The sequence below is a fragment of the Lepidothrix coronata genome, unplaced genomic scaffold (genome assembly GCF_001604755.1).
Source record: "Lepidothrix coronata isolate B3197 unplaced genomic scaffold, Lepidothrix_coronata-1.0 Scaffold41, whole genome shotgun sequence".
In the NCBI taxonomy this organism is placed as follows: Eukaryota; Metazoa; Chordata; class Aves; order Passeriformes; family Pipridae; genus Lepidothrix; species Lepidothrix coronata.
Genome location: NW_016690221.1, coordinates 2,859,998 through 2,879,190, shown reverse-complemented (window position 1 = coordinate 2,879,190; position 19,193 = coordinate 2,859,998). Strand labels below are relative to the sequence as shown.

General features: G+C 42.1%; 1 long non-coding RNA gene across 1 annotated transcript; it reads left to right on the top strand.

Moving 5' to 3' along the window:
* Window positions 1-7,234: 7,234 nt before the first annotated feature.
* Window positions 7,235-19,193, top strand: LOC108496526. Its single transcript, XR_001874501.1, has 2 exons — window positions 7,235-7,460; window positions 17,824-19,193. It is a non-coding gene; the product is annotated as an uncharacterized LOC108496526 (long non-coding RNA).

Sequence of the window (19,193 nt, the reverse complement as noted above, 5' to 3'; positions counted from 1 at the left end):
AGCTTTCTTTCCCTGTCACGTTGTTCTTTTCTCCACTAGAAATGAGGGAAAAACTGAAGGTGTGGAGAGGACTATTCCACACCTACCTACAGGGGAGAATTCCAGGTTGAGATACTTTCAAGACAAATTCTCCTTTTTTTTTTTGCTCCGTGGAGAGGCTGTCCATTTCTTTACATTTGAGGAAAACTGATGTCATTCAGTAAGCAGACAACTCCAAAGCAGAGAGACATCCACAATCATAGGACGTGGAGCTTGAAAGACTCACCAAGATCCAGAAGAAAAGCACCTCAAGGCTCTTTGGACCTTACTGGCCGCCTATTTGGGCCTTTCTTATTTTGGTTTGGTTTTTCACTTGTTTGGGTTTTTTTCTTTATGACAACAGGATGAAAAAGTCTTTTCACATCAACTTAGACACTAATCCACAACTCCTGTTTATAAAACCTTCCTGTTACCACGTAGTTTGTGCAATCTCAGCTATGAAATCAAGCAGTATAGCTTTTCCCAAAAAGTATTTTGACATTGATGGATCAACATATCTCACTTTTGTTCCCTCTAAGAGATCACTCACTGAGAAAGAAAAAAAGCCTTTACCTCACATACTGGCTGATGTTTATTTGTTCTTTCTAGTGGAGTAAAACCTTGGAGATCCACTAGCATGATCTCACCAGTTTTCTGTAGATAGAAGAAAGCTACTGGCTTGGAGCAAGATCTCAGAAGTATCATCAGTTGTTTATTCACCATATCCACCCAATACTAATATAAGAGTCTCCTTAGGAAACTGTAACTGGTAGTTTCATGAAAATGCTGATCAACCAGGTGACACCTGGCCTGCTGTCCTCCAGGCTTTCCCCTGCTGTGGCTCTCCATAAGTACATTGCTTCTAACAGAATTCACTTGGGGATGTTTTGCTTGTGACCCACCATTCCTTTCTTGTTACACAGCACAGAGCGAATTCCTGCAAAGAAACGTGAACAAAAACCTTTTAATTGTGGTTAGGAACCACAGGTTGTGACCCCGGGAGGAAATGTCACACCATCAATGTGTATTTTTACTTTTGTAAAATTTAGAAAGTCTTGTGGATGGATCTGTCATTAAGGGCAACTTCTTGCTGATTGACTATAACACAATTTTCAAACCTTAAGAGAAAACATGCTGAAGTCAAGAGAATGAAATGGGCCGGTGCATTCTCTGAAATTTCAGCCACCAGACCTTGAATCTGGAAAAGGAAAGCTTGCCATAAAATACAAACGCAGGCATTTGAAATAAAACAAGGCCAGCGAAGTTAGAACCTAAAAGACTGCAAGACTCAGGGGTGAAAAAAGGATTTACTTAATGAATCAATACATTGTTTGCTTTTTGGGGATCTTTTTCACCACTGATAATTTTGCTCCTGAGCAAAAAGAAACAAGGAATTTCATTGCACAGAGATTTGGGGATTCCAGAAATTATATCATTCCTTTTCAGAACAAAATTAATTTTCTTTCACATGGAAAACTTTTGATTTGGTAGAAATTAAAATTTGTGTTTCACTCATGGCTCTTTAATACTTAATATATAACACAGTATCAATTTTTAAAAACAAATGACACAAGTTCAAAAGAAAATAATATATCTGAAGGGTTTTTTTCAAGCATGGAGCTAATTTAGGATGTTTCAACATTATTGGAACTTTTTCATCACTTTTTTTTAAATGAAATTTCCCCAAAAGCAACATGAGCTCACAAACTTCTTTTTTATTATTATTATTTTAGTGCTACCGCATTTTACTGATGGGGGAAAAAAAACCCTTTCCATCAAAGTTTTTTTCCAATGAACACTACTCCTGAGTCAAGTAGGAGCGTGTCTGAAAATCCCTCAGATGGAAGATTTATTATGTATCACTGGGGAAAAAAAAGCTTTTCAGGGCCAAATTCTGATACAAGATGGTTTGTGAAAATATACTGAGCTCCAGCCAGTGAAAATGAGGCCCTTTCAGTGTACTTTGTGCTCCTAAAAGGGAAGGATACCCAGTAAAAAGGGTCAGAAAAGTTAGTGTGTGCATGTACACGTGCACACATGTATATGTAAGAACACAGACACTCTGCTGCTGCTCTTGGCACTCAAGAACAGCTTTCTAGATTGTTTCAGAAATATATGTGTTCAATACGATGACCTATAGCCATATGATTTTTGGGTATTTTCATTGTCTTCCAATTCTTTAATTTTCTTTTTAAACAAAATTTTTTTTTCTAATCTTATGAGAGGTAATTTTATAATCTACAACCAGATATGTAGACTAAATTTTGATACGACTTAGCAAGGTTTAAGGAAGTTGTGGCAGAAACAAACCAGCGTGTTTCTTGAGTGTGACCAATTATCCTCACTAAAACAATTTGTATTTTTAGGAAGATGGTAAATAGAAAGATGCCTGTGTTGCCAAGGTTCAGAAACCCACTCAGCCCAAAGGTTATCTGAGAATGTGAGTTAGATAATATGGCTTTGCAGACAAAAATGTTGTGATGTGTATCAAAATATTGCAAAGGGGTAACTGCTCTGCCAGAATGAAAGCCAGGCCAGAGAGATGTGAAGCACAACAAGCCAGGGTGATTCAGTCCATTCCTATAAACAAGATACAATGGAAAGAGGTTGCATAATTAACCCTAATAAACAGTATTTAATATGCCATCTATTTAAAATTAAACTGCTGTCAAAGCAGCGTTTTTATTTCTCATTTTAATTCTGTTCAAAGCAAATAAAGCCGTGTCTGCGGTATTGCCCCAGGCAACGACATTAACTGTTCCAAATGTGGGCTTTTGCAGCCTGATTTACAGTGTTGTGGAATGACCAACATTATATTGCTGTTTGAGTGACCTGGTGAGAAACACCCGGCGCTCATCTGGAGCGGGAGCGACAACGACTGAACGCTCTCCTTGGGCCACCTGGATCCTGTTAAGTGCAGGCATAAATCAAAGCAACCTTCACATGACAGAGGCTTGTCCAGGCTGAGACTGGGTCAGACCCACTCCTTCCAGCAAACTAAAACTGAACTGTAAAAGGCTGTGGTGTTATTATTTGCTTTGTAGTAGCTCCTGGAGTCATTTCGCCGTGAAAGTGCAGGGAGTCACAGTCCAGAAGAGTCAAACTTGTCTTCTTTCCTTGTGCTTTTGACTCATCTGCACCTGCATCCAAATTTCACGCACGAGTTTGGCCTTGAGCAAAGGCTTGGCTGGCACTTCAGATATAAGACTGACGCTACCACCAAGGACAAACAATTTGCCCATTTTCACCCCACAGACTGGTGGCAAAGGCAAGGACAGGATTTAGGGCTCCAGAGTCATCAGTTAATAGGTCTGCTCTGGCCCCCAGTGCCTGCAGGAAGGGCAGTGTCACCAGTTAGACAGACCTGAGCTTTTCAGATGAGATTGATACGGAGAGGAAGATTCCTGCAGGTGGTAGAACTTTAAAATAGCAACTCTCTACATAGAGGAAAGCTTTTAGTTCAAGAACCCCTTGACAACTTTTAGTCTTCCCTAAGCTATCCAAGGTAGACTGCAACACTCATATGGAATACACATTTCATTTAGAATAGTAAATATTTATTCTTCTAGAGGTCCAGAGCTCAGCAGCACTGGATAACTGAAGTTATTCCTGTACGTACTGGCAGTCTTCACCTACCCCAACACCACCACAAGTTTACTTCAGCTCTGACATGCAAGACCACCCTTCCATATTTACCCTCCATTGTGGCCATTGTGAGTGCAGAATGCCAATCACTCTGCACCACATGGAGCTTGTGGCAGGGCTTGTGCTGTGGTGACAGCTGTCCTCTGCAGTCAGGGAAAAGATTCTCTAAGGTGGTCTCTAAGAAAGGCAGATTTTGTGGTAGGTGGAAGTATGCTTGGCATTTTTTGTATTCAAATGGACAGAAATGGGATTGAATTTTTGTATAAAAATGCAAAGGTAGGAGCAACAGGTGAAACTACTGAAAATAAAGAAGATGTAAGTACCCATTAACACATTCTATATCTTTCCTTTTGATGGAAAAGGCTAAGAATTATCTGCAAAAATCCATTAAAAAAATCCATCTCCTGCTGTGGAATTCTACTTTATTTTTTACTGGCTCCTATGAAGTCCTTATCACCAGAGTATAAACCATTTCACTTCTGAAACATCATAAAATTGCTGCCATTAAAGCCCTGGTAATTAAAGCTTGTTTGAGACCACAGAGTTTGTAAGCTGCAAGAGAAAATTCCTAAAGCCATCTTTTACAGGATTTTGATTAGAAACTCTTTCCAGATATGGGCAGATGAAATGTTCTAGACAATCTCAAGGCAATCTTAATTCATGTAACATTGATTTACTGAGGAGCTCATAGCTCAAAATAGGCTTTGATGGCAATATCTTATCTCCTCAAATCTGATAAACTCTGAGGACAGATGTATTGCTACAATTAACATAAATATATACTGCAGAAAGCAAGGAGGAAAATAACAAATCTGAGAAAACAGGCCCTCCTTAATGCCACCTCCTGTGCACTGCGTAGCCAGGTTCCACACTAATTGTAGGACTCACAAGTAAGTTCCAAGGAAAGAAATTTATCCTGGGAGGCTCCCCAACATGTCTGAGCTCTTTCCAGAGGTGATTTTTACACCCTAATTAACATCTGTCACCAGCCTCTTCCCTCATCTCTTCTTGGGGAAGAAAGGTCTGCTTGTGGCCTCGTGTTTGGTGAGGCCAGGGGCAAACTGCAATCATAAGACTGGATTTCTGAATTGCTGGATCAGTGATTTTTGTATCTATATTTTAAAACTCCAGGCATTAGGAAAAGAGACTCTCAACTTCTTTACTGTGCAGGTGACCGAGCACTGGAACAGCGTGCCCAGAGAGGCCATGGAGTCTCCTTTTCCCGAGGTATCCAAAAGCTGTCTGGACACAGTCCTGAGTACTGTGGTCTAGGGATTCTTGCTTGAGCAGGGAGCTGGACTAGGTGACCCCCAGTGGTCCCTTCCACTCCTACCCATTCTGTGATGACACTGCATTCCTGCAGAGGTTCATGCCATCCTTGTAGACCACCCCAAAGAAAACTGTTGTCCTGCTGAGGCAGCTTTGGCAGAGAAGGTGTCCCATGGTGTGGGAGTTGTCTCTCTTGATTTTCATGTGAGTATTCCAAGCGCAGGATATTGGTCTAGGGTTTGGACTCAAGGGGGAAGGTGAGGGAAAAGTGAGGCACTGAGACCATAACAACAGCCTTACTAACACAAATAAAAGGAAGGCAGTCCAATTTGTGTGAGTCTCTGGTAAGATGGCATGAAACACTACCTGAAAAACAATTGCTAATATCTTCTCTAACACCAAAACCCTTTAAAAAGTCTCTTTAGAGCAGTCAGCAATAGTCAGAAACTGCTTCTTGGACCTATCCCTCAAAACCACGTACACACAGTCAAACCAGAAGGTGCTGCTCTGCGTGCCTCGCTCGACAAAAAGAACATGAGGGTGAAAAGCAAAGCATTTCCAGTGACCAGTCCAAGGTCATGTCATGGTTGTGTCACAGGGAAGGACACAGCAGGAGAAGAGGTGCTGCTTCTCATGTGTTTTTCTATCATCTGACAGAATGGGTGTTCTTTGCAAAGAAATGTCTACTGAGGGAAAGAAGGTGGGACAAAGGATCATGAAATAACATGGCAATTCCATAAAATTTCTCAGGTGCTTCCCTTGGCACCGGCCCAGTGCCAGTCAAGACTTGAGGGATGTTTAGCAAAGCTGGAAATTTCCCTTTGAAGCCAGGGATATTGCAGTCTTCTGATTTTATTTTTTTTTCATACTTAACCGGAAAAAGAACAAGAAAGGTTGAAATTTCCCATGAAATGGAAATCCTGAGTGATTTTGCCCTGATAGCATCAGAACATCCTATTTGCATAGACTTGTTTCAACATGCCTGCAGTCTTTACAATGCTTCATATCTACGGAATTGTTTAGAGTTTTAGAAAAACACAAATTCAACAGGATTTTTTGAGTGAAAACACAATCTTTTGTTTTAATCGAAACGGTGGTTCTCAGTAACTTCCTCCTGAAAAAACAATTGGTTTCCTGTCCAAACATAGCTTTCCTTCATTGAATAAGTACACTTTGTTGGAAGATGTCCACAATCTCCAGTCCACTTCCAGTTAAGCCTGTGCAGAGAAGTATTGCAAGTGCTTACACGTTTGCAGGAGCCAAGCCATGGACATATCATTACAGTTCCAAGTTGTTTAATCTTTTGTCTAAATATAAATAGATGAGAGAATATCAGTAATTTCCTCTGTCCCTCTCTCTGTAGGGGGTTTATCTGCGTGAGGGAAGGCTTTAGGATTAAGGCCAGTCATTGGGGCTGTTTGCAGGCTATCTGGTTAGGAAGGTTCATGAGCTGTTTGGAGATAACACCCTGTTCATACTTGGCCTGATCAGCCATGCTCCGAAGGGCATCCCACATCAAACCCAGTGCTGATTTAAAGAAACAACAGCTCAGCTGTTCTGTGCCTGCTGCTTATGGTGCAAAATGGGAGCTTTCCCATGAGGCCGAACGGACTGAAAGGGTCTTTTCCTTCCATTTGGCTGTTTGGGCCAACCTCCAAAGTCTTTAATTCCCTGCTGATTTGGGACCTGCCAGCGAGAAGAAAGCACCTTTTTCCCGTAGACCTGATTAGCCCAATAAAACTGGAAGTTGTGGGTGGTTTCTTCAAGAGAGATCTCCTGGAATTTTGGGCCAGTTTACAGGAGCTTTCACTCTTATTGGCCATGATCACTGCCCTTATCTTTTCCCATAAGTGTTATCAGTGTTTTGCTTTTCATCAGAAATGTCTTCCTTTACTCCCTCTTGATCTCTGGGGGGTCACTCGCCTACCAAATATTCAGCAAAAGGGGTGAGCATTCACCCTGATGAACTCGGATCCACATTTCTTCCCAGTCCTAACACTCTCCTCACATGACCCCAGTTTCTTCTTTCGCTGTCCAAGTCCTATAGCTAAAAAAAACAACTCCATCACAGTGGCTGGCTGACACAACCAGATAAAGACGACACAGCTCATAAGGGAAACTTGGAAGGGAAGCCCTAAAGTTTGATGGCACTACACAGGGAACTAAATTTTATCCAAATAAAAGGCACCCTTCAAAAAAAAAAGGTTTCTATGGGATCCTGTTACCCGATAGGGATTAAGGCCTGTACTTGAGCTGGGCAGCTCTCCGGCTTGGTAATGCCATAATTTGGGAGTTTGCTGAGCTACAGCTATTTTCAGTTGTTAGACTGAAACGTCCTTTTCATCTCTGCAATCTCATTCAGTCCCTTAGCATTGTGGGGATGCAGGCAAACCACTATAAATAACTGAACCTTTTTGTGTCAGCTGGTACAAATACCAGCCACTTCGAACAATCTGACCTTTCTTGGGGATTCTGACCAATCTGCAGTGGAAGTTGGCTGATATCTTTCAGGATTTTCCGCAGTTAAGGTATATTTAAAAATTGCTGGCTGTTTGTGTGCACTCCAAATGCTTTCTGGCTTGTTTAATCTGGCTGTGACACTTTGTTCTGTGGTTAAAAAATGAAAGTAATGTCCCAGTTAATGATTTTTGATGAAACCCATTATTCTCACAGCTATTTTTAAACACCTTGCAAGGCAAATCAATCTAACACACCTACAAGACTAATATTTTAATAAACTAACAGAGACAGTGGGCTAAAGCCATGGCATTTTTTCCTCTGAACTCTTGGTTTTAAATGAAACCCTGTGAGGTTACCTTGGCATTCCCTTGCATGAAGAAAGCAAAACCTAGCAAATAAATTGCTGTTGCTGTCTCCTCAAGTTCGTCTTCAGCTTTAAATGGAAAACAAAATAGAAAATGGCTTCAGCTTCATAATTAGCAAAAGCTGATGAAGGATGTTCCTGCAGAAGATATTAAATGATTATGAGATTTCCCCCTCTTCCACACACCTGTTAAATGGAAACTGATAATGCCTCTCCCTTATTAATATCTTATGAGGAAAGTCAGAGGAGATGTATCCTTGATCAAGAGATATCCATTTTATGCTTACTGCTGTAGTTCTTTCTGGAACAGAGAATGAATCTTGCCTCTGTGAGAAACTGAAGATATTGATACAGTCATTGTACAGTCATTACAGTCATGATACAGTCATTACAGAAAAATAATGAGAAAAGGCTATAAAATACAAAAAATAATCTAGACTGTGGCTTGCTTCCTAGCTTTGCTAGAAGCTGCACTGAAATTTCAAGCAGATTTTTCATATCTGGCATCCTCCCATTCATTCACACTGTATCTGAGAGCTTTACCCCAGCTGCCCCATTTGTCAGAACCAGAGCAGAAAGGATCACAGTTTTCATCCACTGGGAGGAACAGCTCAGAGAGGTAAATGCTGGGAAAAAATTAGACTTTTTCCAGAGTGAGGCCCTACCCGACAGAAGCAGGAGTGGCTGTGTAGAGCTCACTAGAGTGAGATTTCTTAAGCCACTTTGCTCTCCCTTGTGAGCACAGTGCATTTCAGCTATGTACGTAAGAGAAGATGCTCAAGAGCACAAATCTCCAGTCTGTAGGATCTGGGCATTTTATATCTTTATATATTTTATATCAGATTTTATATCTGGTCTGAGACTGCAAGATGAATTCTGTATCAGGTCCTTGTATCAAATCTTAAGTTGCCCACAAGCAGTGTGATGGTGAAAGGGTATTTGCCTATTTGCTGTTGCAGAGTAAATCTGGAGTTGATGAAATTATTGCCGCATTATAAAGTCTGCAAAAGCATATTGTCTTCAAACAAGGAGATGCTGATATGAAGTTGGACAAGCCTTTCACCAGTTTAAAAATATAATAGATTTGAAGGACATCAATGAGGAAGGACTGAAGGGAAAACGAATCAGCTGGAATACATTCCTCCCTGCATTGCTTTCCCTGCTCCCCAAAACAAGCAGGCAAACTCTCCCATATCTTCTGAGAAAAACTCACAGAGAGCTGCAACTCTCTGCTGAGCTGGACAGTCCAGAGCCACCACAGACACTTATTTCATAACCTGGCTCTTCCCATCGAAGCTGCACTTGCTCACAGCCATGTGTTGTGTCGAGCAAGTGCCTGTGTTTTTATATCTTCCCCTTTGCAGTGAATAAGTGAAATTTTCAGGCACATTTCTCAGGGACTGCTCTGTCCCTGCAGCTCAAGCCAGGAGCTGTACCAGGGAGCACAGAACGACCCCATGACTGGCATTAGCTGTGCTCTCTCTATTAAAGGCAGCTGTCAGAAAAGGAGAGAGTTACTGAATGTCAATTAAAATGCTTCAGTGATTTAAGTGGGCAACTTCCATGCACTGCTTTGTAACGCGACACTCCCCCGTGTCCAGTTAACAGCACTGCTCTTACAGAAGCCCCTAGTAGGTCAATTTATGCAACAGCATTGACAGTGACCTTAAGGAGGGATCATTAAACTATTCTCCTTGCCTGAAACTCGTAACTCTATCTGCTTTCCCTGCAGCAGAGGATGAGACAAGGCAGGGAGGGAGGGAGCAGTCCGTTGACCACCCAGAACGAAGGAAGAACTTGAAATTACTTTGTTAGCCCTGATTCCTCTTGGTGCACACCCTAAAGAGAAAAGTGAGGGAAAAAAAGCCAGCAGTGTGGTACCCGCAGTGGGTAAGACCTCACTGGTGTCTAACAGCAGAGCCAGAGGGAGTGGGAGCACTTTGAAGACTGGTGAGTGCCAGGGGGCAAAGGGTGATGCTCTGCTGCCACTGCAGGGAGGACAGCAGGGCCCTGTTGTCCCAGGGCTCTGTGGGCCACTGCTCCACTTGCCCCAGCAGCCAGATGCACCACCAGCACCCAGCACACTGAAACATGGCAGAAGTCTGGGAGGGGACGTGCCAGCAGCCGCACCACGCCCACAGAGGTTTTGGCAGCTGTGCCTGTTAACTTACAGGAAAGGATGACTTTTGTCACTTGTCTCATCTGAGGCACACTGCAAAGTTTAGCTGAAAGCTTTTAGTGGTCCCTTGACTCTGAGCCTGCAGATATAGAGAGATAGAGAGCATAATAAACTTTCAAAATATGACCAACTGCATAACGCAGCAAATGTGTATCCTAACTGTATCCAGTGGAGCTGAATGGAAACAAACACACCATTTCAAACCAGACCACACACAGCAAGATAGTGCACATGACTAATTTTGATGACTGATTTCATATAAATAATGTACCAAGATTAGTAGATGCACTGTAACATCTCTTCTTTCCACTCCTTTAATTAACTTTTCATTGAGAATCCAATTGGAAGTGGCTAATAAAATGTTTGCTTTTTGCTGCTTAGATTAAAAACGCATCCTGTCCTTACCAAAACCAGGGGGAAATTGCATGAAACTTAGGAAACAGCCTGCTTGATGCCATTCAAAACAGTGCCAGTGTTACAGCTCTTAGCTGGGTGGCAAAGGAAGAAATAACAGGTGTAGATAAGGAGTGGGAAGGGTACAGTATTATGGTTGCTACATGTTGTAAATTGCTATGGGAACCAAACAGTTTTGTTCTAGATCAGTTTTGCCACCTACACAAAAGGGGAATAACACACAGATAACCCTACAGCTGAGTTCTGTTCTTCTGATGCCTGGCAATGCTTAAATGAACTCATGAAGGAAGTGTTGAGTAGTGAAAGACAAATGACCTTTTCCATCTGGGAAAGGTCTTAAAATCTTAAAGCTGCAATGCCTATGTTTATCAGAAGAGAAAGAAGGGAAAATGCAGGTGAGGAAGAAAGAAGCCAAATCCCCACTGTCTGAATTCAAAGAGGACGGAAGGATTTAAAGGACCTGGTGACCTTCAGGAAATTGATCCTGGTGTTGATGGATCACTATATATAGGATGCAAACTAATAGGTCAGCTGCTGCCTTTTCACTGTATAAAAGGTAAGATTTACTACCAGTCCAAAGACAGAAATTTTAAATGGCTTTCAATGAAGCAATTTTAACACTTATTACACCGTCTCCAGGGATTTTCAAGACATTTTGCAAATAAGGCAGGCAGGTAGGGCAGATAAATCTTCTCATCCTGTCATTACTGATGATAAACCTGATACAGAAAGATGTGACATGACTTGTCCCAAAAAACCTCTTTAAGAGGGACCCCCATTGCTTGTGCCTCAGGTATGTGATTAAACACCAACTACCTTTCCCTTTCAACAAGTTTCATCAGCTTTCATACTGGAACTCTGCAGAACCACGGATTTCACATATTTTTTTAATACTAAGATTTCGATTAGTCCAGGTTTACTCAAAACAGTGGCCAGGGTCCCTTTATAATTCTATAAACCTGAGAGGACCTATTTGTGATCTTGGACTGAGATTCAAGTTTTAAAGCAACAGTGAAACTGAGGCACTTTTTCTTATATTCTACACTTGAATGTGCCTGAAAGGCTTGTGTGGAAGGCAGCTTGTAGACTTCCAAGGCCTTTTTCTGTTTCAGCCTTGATCCCAAATTTTGACTCTACTAAGGCCAACAGCTTCTCCATACAGCATTTGCAATACTAACATCTCAGATATTATTTGGATTGGACCTTCCAAGACACATTAGCAACCAAATTCACATTTAAAAGCTCCATCTGTAACAGGCAGTGCCCCACTGTCACACCATGGTGTGGGAGAGCAAAGTACTACAACAGCAGTGTCAAAGCTGGGTAGGGAAAGTTAATAACAGTAAACAGGACAAGAAAAAATAAATAATAAAAGGATTACCCACTGCATGGAAAGCTTCCCAAGGTTCAGCATGACGTGGGAAAGAATTCAGAATCCCAGGTTTCACTCAGACCATTTCTGGGAACAAAGGCACCTGTATTAAAATGACTGGTGTTGATTTTGGCAAACCATGATCAAATAGAATAGAAAAGAATAGAAAAATGGTATAAATCTGATTATCCCTGGGCACATAATTCTTGGTGCTTCACACATTCTCTCTACCCTTCCCACATATTTCTTGGCATGACCTGGTATCTTTTGTTTTGCACCACAACTTTTTTGATTAAGTGAAATATCTCCGAGATGGCAATTGGCAATAGGGTGAGAGCACTGTAGCTGGAGTGAGGAGGCTTCACAGGCACAGCCCTCCTACCTGCCAAGTCTCACCACAGTCTCCTACCCCCTGGATTCTTTTGGAACCCACCCTGAGAAAAATTCAGTCATATGTTCAGTTAATTTTAAACTAAAAACCAACCAGAAGACAACCAGAGTTAATAGTACTCATTTAAATTAGAACTTCTCCCATATATGGAAAAAGTCCTTGGCTGGGTTTCTCAGCAGCTGGAAATGCACACAACTCTGAGGTCTTGGACCACGGGCTGTTTCACAGCATCTGAGCACCTTCCCCAGCACTTCTGTCTAAAGGCATCAAGAAAAGAAAGACGGGAAACAGAAAAAATGCTGGAATCATTCCATAAAATGTTATCAAGATAAGAATAGCTAGAAATAATAATAGCTAGTAAGGAGAAAACAGGGACAGAAGCCTTCCAGAGCAAGGTGTGAAAAGACTGGGGACTGCTTCCGAAAATCAAACTGTAGCACCTCATCATTCCCCCAAGACCCAAAGCATTTTACAAGCAGAAAGAGGTGCTACCAGCTTGAAGGGCCATTCACTGCTGAACTGTAGCATGGAGTGAAAAATAGCCTGTATTCAATAGCTGTTTGGGACAGAAAGTGAAAAACAACATGGTCATTGAAAGGGCAGGAGGAATTTCTGGTAGGCAGAGCATAATTAGCCAAGTTGGCTTGTGGCCATGACATGGAGGTTAGTCATCTCCTTCTGTGAAAAGTGCCATCAGATCTTCAGTGACTAAGAACATTCAGGACCTTGGGTTTGTGTCTAATCCAGAAGATGGATAACAATGCTAAAAAGGAAACATCAGAGGCGAGTATGATCATAAACAGGGAGCATATGCAAGATATCTTCCAGATAGAGGGGGGAAAATGGAGCTCTAGGCACTGGCCAAAACAAACAGGAGTCACCATGAGTGGATGGGGGTCATTCCAGGCTACTATGTGAATTACATCAGAACCAGCATTGCCCTTCATATGGCTTCACAAAACACGGCTTTAACACTTGAATGTCACTGGAAGAACAAGACAAAAATGCTGCACCCACAGTCAGAGAAAGCCAAGAAGGAAACTCAAGGAGATAGAAGTCCAATTTCACCTGAGGGAACAATTAAGAATTATTTATCACAGTTGAACTAATGGATCTTTATTTTTAGAGGGAGAATTGGGGAATTTTAAGAGTTTCCCGCTCTTAGCTTGTATTTAAATAATAAATCTGAGTTCTGGGGAATGTTCAAGACAGCAGCTCATGCATTTGCAGCCAGGCCACAAGAAATTGTTTTCAAAATCAAAACAATAACCAGCATTTCTGGAACCAATTCTGATGTTCTGCCATCTCTTCAGAAAACACACAAGAAAATCATTTCACCTAGTGTTGCTATTGGGGTCTGCCCTGTTAATTTAGGGGACATTTACGAAACTTCAGGATTGATCTGTAAAAAATAAATCCTGTAAAAAAAATCCTAATGGATTTTCAGCCATTTACAGGCTGAACAAGCCTGAATATAGATGCATCTGTATTCCTGTATTGAAGTTTCTCTATGTCTGAAAGAAGGGCTGAAAATCAAATCTGATGCTTTTCATCTGCTTCAAACTCTAAGTAAAATGCAGACCCACAAAGCCAGCCCTAATTACTTACTTTAAAAGCATCATGCACTTTGTATTGAGCACAGCCTTTAACTCTGTCTGCAAGCTATTTCTAGGCATTGTGTCTTTATCCATTTCACACCCACACCACAGCAAAAGGTCACTCATAAGTGTACATCAGGAGTGGAAGACAGTGAAGAACTCTGCTAATCAGACTTGCTCCTAAACACTTACTGTTCAAAGAGCTGAGTGGGGCTAGACACTAATGTATTTGACCCTTCAATAGCTTAGTAGCCAATTAGCTTTCTAAAGGCTGTGATGAACTGCACTCATTTACTGGGCATCCACACACTGCACTGTTGTGTTTAACAAGCAGTGGGACCACTGACAGCTGCCCAGCAAGGCCCTCTGCACCCTCAGTGCTGAGTCTGCTCCTCTCACTGTCCTGTCCTGTCACTGTACAGGAAAAAAGATGTGAAAAGCACAGCTTGAGATGACTTCTACAAAGAAAGAAATGTCATTCACAAAACTGTAGGATTCCAGTCAGCTCCATAATTTTCCAAGTTTCCCCTTGAATTCGCAGGAATGGAACCAGAACATCAGTTCACTTTGCTGCATCAAAGGCAGGTCTTATGTTCTCTTCCAAGTATCAAAGCACCAAAGTCATAAACACCTGGAAAACCCAAGGTGAACCTTGACATCTTCTTTGGAAAGGTGGTTATGAAATGCCGGAGCTCATCTGAAGATGTTCACGCCTTTGTTTGACAAGTTTAGCTCATGTTTCTCTCTCCCTCACCGCAGCATTCTTGGCCAGCACTGGAGCCCATCATGGCAGAACACTCCATTCCCATCCGTAACTCACAAACTGGCAGATTTGATGATCTTCTTCTTAGATATCAAAGCAAGTTTGCCAGGGCTCACAAAGAGAAGTCTGGGTACACAGATGCAGAGACACATTATCAGAGACTCCTTCTGTCCCCCAGTGTCCTTCAATCAATGCTGCACCTGAAGATCAGCAGGGCTGATAGCACAGCAGGGCTGATAGCACAGCAACCAAACTGTGCAGCTGTGAACATCGTTTACCTGAGAAACAACTGCATTTAGTCAGCTGCTTGTGAAGGGCATTTATTGGTCTGGTACCAAAGCACTGAAACACATATTCTTAAGTCATATATGTCCCACAAGTGAGGTGTGTCCCTGGAAGGAGGCTGAATCAGAACAGGCTTAAACACATGCTTAAATGCAAGCACACACGTAAGTGTCTCACTGAATTGAGGCTGTGTTGACATTTGTATTACTAGCCAAGGTGTCCAGCAGAATCATTTATAAGTTCCTTCTCTCTCCCCATTTACCTTTTTTTTTGTACTGGTGGCTTCAAAGAGAAGCTGTGCTTCATACCAAGTAGGCACCACTAATCAGTCTATTTTAATAAAGAGAGAAATTAGGTGAGAAGGACAACAGTGACTGTGAAATTGGAGAGAGGCTGATGTGTTATTTTCAAAGCCTCTAATTTTTTTTATAAGTGCTGTATTTTGGCACTTGGCACCAGTGACTATGCAAAAATAAGCCATTGGGCTCAGCAACTTCGAGTTAGAATTTTCTTTAAAAATTTCCAGTAAGCTCAACTTAATGGCAAGTCAGGGATGTTTGTTTCATGAATTAAAAGGAAATTTTCCCCCTTTTAAGTAGCAAAGTCAGAGATGGGGAATGTTACTTTTTTTTCTTCCATATATACCAGTTATGCCACTGTACTCTCAAAACTTCACATGCTTTCTGTGGTCTCTCAGTTGAACTACCACAATCTGCCTAACAACAGTGCAGTCCCGTGTCCGTTTGAGAGCTACATCTAAGACTCAGCCACAATTCATCAGGATCAGATGGCAGCCAGTCCTGAATGCATCTCCTGAGAGCTGAGCACTGCTCACCCGTCATGGAGCAAAAACAATTATCTGAAGCTCCCCACCTGCTCCAGGGCCACTTCGTCAAATATGATACTTCAGGGGGTGATGCCTCCCTGTCATACTGATTTTTTGGATGTTGACATAGTGGTTGGAGTGAACATCTGTTGCTGCTACTCCACTGTGATCTCGTTTACACACTTCAGAAGCAAAGATGAAAACTTGTTTTGGTGTCTCCCTCCTGCCTGCTCCACCTGAGAAACCCTCTGCATTTCATCTGAGCAGCTGAACAGCTGTGACCAGATGACACTTTATCTATCCCCTTCTCTCTTTGGTACATCAGTTTAATTCCCAGCTACTTGCTCACTGAATCCTCACCACTGGTGGCAGGCTTCGGGGTATCTAGCTATGCACATGGCCATTTTCTCATTCTTTCCTATAAAAATCTCAGGACCCAAACCAAGGAGAAATCAGACCATTTGCTTTGCAGCCAATGGAAATTATGAGGAAACAAATAAAAAATTAATCTGGCTGCAAATCACAGAGAGAAACTCCAAGGTTGGGTGTCTCACTGAATGGGAGTGTGCTCAGATATTAGGACTGGACAAGGGACGTAATCAGTTAGAGAATGTACTAGAAGCAGTGAGTTGCAGCCTCCTGTGTTCTCTTCTGTGGCTGTGTGCCTCCTGCAAACCATTTAGAGCAATGCATCCTGTTCCATGTCTCTAACATTTGCTCATTATTCCGGTTTTGGAGCTTTTGGATGGGTTTTGTACTCCTCCCACCTTGTTCCAGTTGTGCAAGTAAAAAAAATAATTCCCTTTCTAAACAGCTTCAGTGTACCAGGGTGAGCTGAAAACTGGGACAGAAGACCAGGCTTCACCACCACCTGATGCTACTGGAAAAGAGATATGGGCAGGGTCAGGGAGGAGAGTTGGGCTGGGTAATATAGAAAGGACAGTCTGTTTGTGTACCTGCTCACAATTAATCTGTGGGAAGCTACCAGGGTTAGTTCTCACCCTCCATCTCAGCCTAAAAGGTGGGTTTTTTTAGGCTACAAAGTGAAAGCTCAAACCAAAACTGCAATCTTGTAGGGTTTCAGGCTTAGGTGTGGTATCAGCCCCTCTTTTCCAAAGGTGACAGCAATAAGAGGATGATGGCTGATGCTTTCTCCCAACAGCCTCTTGCTTTAATGAGCATTTTCTCTGCATCTAAGATGTAGCTGCCCCTCTAGACTGGTGACACCCTGTCTCATGCACAAAGCTTACACACAGTGTCAGTAAATAATGACAGCAATATAATCATAGCTACCTACAGGAGAGACATTTCCTCAGTACGACAGCTTCCAGAAGTTCAAAGCCTTGCACGAGTAGAATACATGAAGGCTCTCTGTGTTAACTAATCAGTGTTTCCATCTCTATGTGATCATTTTCTAAATTGCCATAAAAGTGGCACCAAGAGCACTGAAGATGACACTCTTCTGTCTGGGTGCTGTAATCACACTGAATGTGTCTGAGCAGACTGCACAGTAAATGGGCACTGGAGATTTTAAATATCTCAGTTTTCATCATCAAACACCAAAAGCTAGTTCCTGTTTCCTTCTCAGTCACCTCTCCTGACTCCATCAGGCTATTGCTGCAATGCTGAGTGATATGTGGCAGCATGTTACTCTCAGTGGAGATTAATTATTTCTTTTTTAAGACTCCCACATCCCCCATCCCCTCTGGGTCTCTCAGTTGGTAAAGCAGCACGTCAAAAACTAATGGGAAGGTGTGAGACGTGACACGACTTTACGAGAATATAAAATTTGGGATAAGGGAGATGGAATTCGGATTTTGACAACGAGCTTTGTTTTTCTGTTTGTTTCTTCCCCTTAAGAATATGGTTCTATTTTAAAACCTGAATTCATTGCTGTGATTCATACTGTAATTACTACAGGAAATCGGGAGGGACTGCACCTGTGCTGGACCATGAGGGAGACCAAAGTGACGCTGGTTCCTCCCCACACTGACTAATCCCCTTTGTCTGCTGTGCACAAACATTGGTACCTGCCTGAAACTCCTTCAGCCCCCAGATTTCCATTTACAGCTGTCTCCAGAGTGTCACAAGGAAAGATGATGGATGGGCAGAATTTTATTTCTGTTAGAATGAAGCCAACTGAATATCTCCAACAACTTTATTAAAAATTCTAGTTCTTGCTTTACTTAATCTTGAAAAATGTGACATGTTCCTGCAGCTGAGTTTGCATTTTGTCTAGGAAATGAGTGCCTGAGGTGGAATGATCTTGTGGGGGAACTGAGCAAGATGCAATTTAATGCCTCCCCTCTCAGAGTCAGAGAGCATCCAGCCTGGGAGAGAGAAGCTGATAGCCCACAACTGCCATGTCCCCAAAGGGGTTGTACTTCAGATTCTTGGGAACATGACCCATGAAGCCCAATAACAAAGGCAGTCAGGCTGGTGACTCAAACTGGAGACTTCCCTGTCATCTCAGCCTCGCTGCTCCACTCCTCTGACTACCTCCAAGCCCTGCAGAGCACTGCTCTCCCTCCTCAGTGGAATTCTGTAATCCCTGGTGATGACCCGCTGCCCATGATCCACAGTTGGCATCAGTTACAGAAGACTTCTGGAAGAGAGCACTGAAGTGTTTGGGTTTGGTGGGATGGGGTGGCAGGGAGGGAAACAAATTAGAAGCACGGGAGCTTGGCATCTAACACAGAGCCCTGAGGGTGTCAGGTTTGGATGAACAACTGCTCTATCACAGTGTCTGTGTAACTGAAACTCTGTCCAAAGAACAGAGTTTGTTCAAGGTTTTTCTCTTCTTGCACTGCTTTTCCTATTTCCCTCTTGTTTTCCCAGAAATGGAACATGACATTTATTTTTATGGACAGCATGATCTTATGGCTATTCCCCTGTGATGGAGTAATCTGAACACAATTATGTTCTGTTGACAAAAAGTGATAAAAGTGTATTGTGTCAACACTCTGAACTAACAGATTTGTCATCTGCTCTACTCCCAGAAAATAGAAACAGAATTAGAAAATGCTCTGACAGACTCTACCCTTTCCTATGCTTAGGTAAACCCCAGCTCTGTGCTTGATTACTGTACTTCAGCATTCTCCCTCTTCCAGAAAGATCTGCCTGGTTTTAAATTCAAGTGTAAATTTTGTTTTGATGGACTCTTTTTGGCAGCTTATAGCTTGTACTCTCTAACATTTCATTTCAGTTCTACTATTACCATTCCTTTCCATGGCTTTGAAAAATCCAGCTTTTTTTGTATCTTTTTTTCCCCCATGCAAACTTCTTTCTAGATAATGTATTTGACAATATTATCTGTGTTGTATCTTCCCTCCAGCTGACTTTCACTTGAGTTCATGGACAGAAATCTGCCTGGACTCTTGTTTTCCTGAGAAGACTCCCACATTCTGCCCAACATGTAGGGCCAGCCCCAAACACATGCAAATTTTCAGTGAAAAGATGTGCACACATCATAACATAAACCAACATCCCCTGCTAGGTTTGAAGACAAGTTTGCACTTCCAACTCTTGGTTAGTTGGATGACAATTACTGCTTAAGAACTAAAAGAATGATTAAATCCTTCAAGCAAAATAGAAGAAGCTTTTTCATGG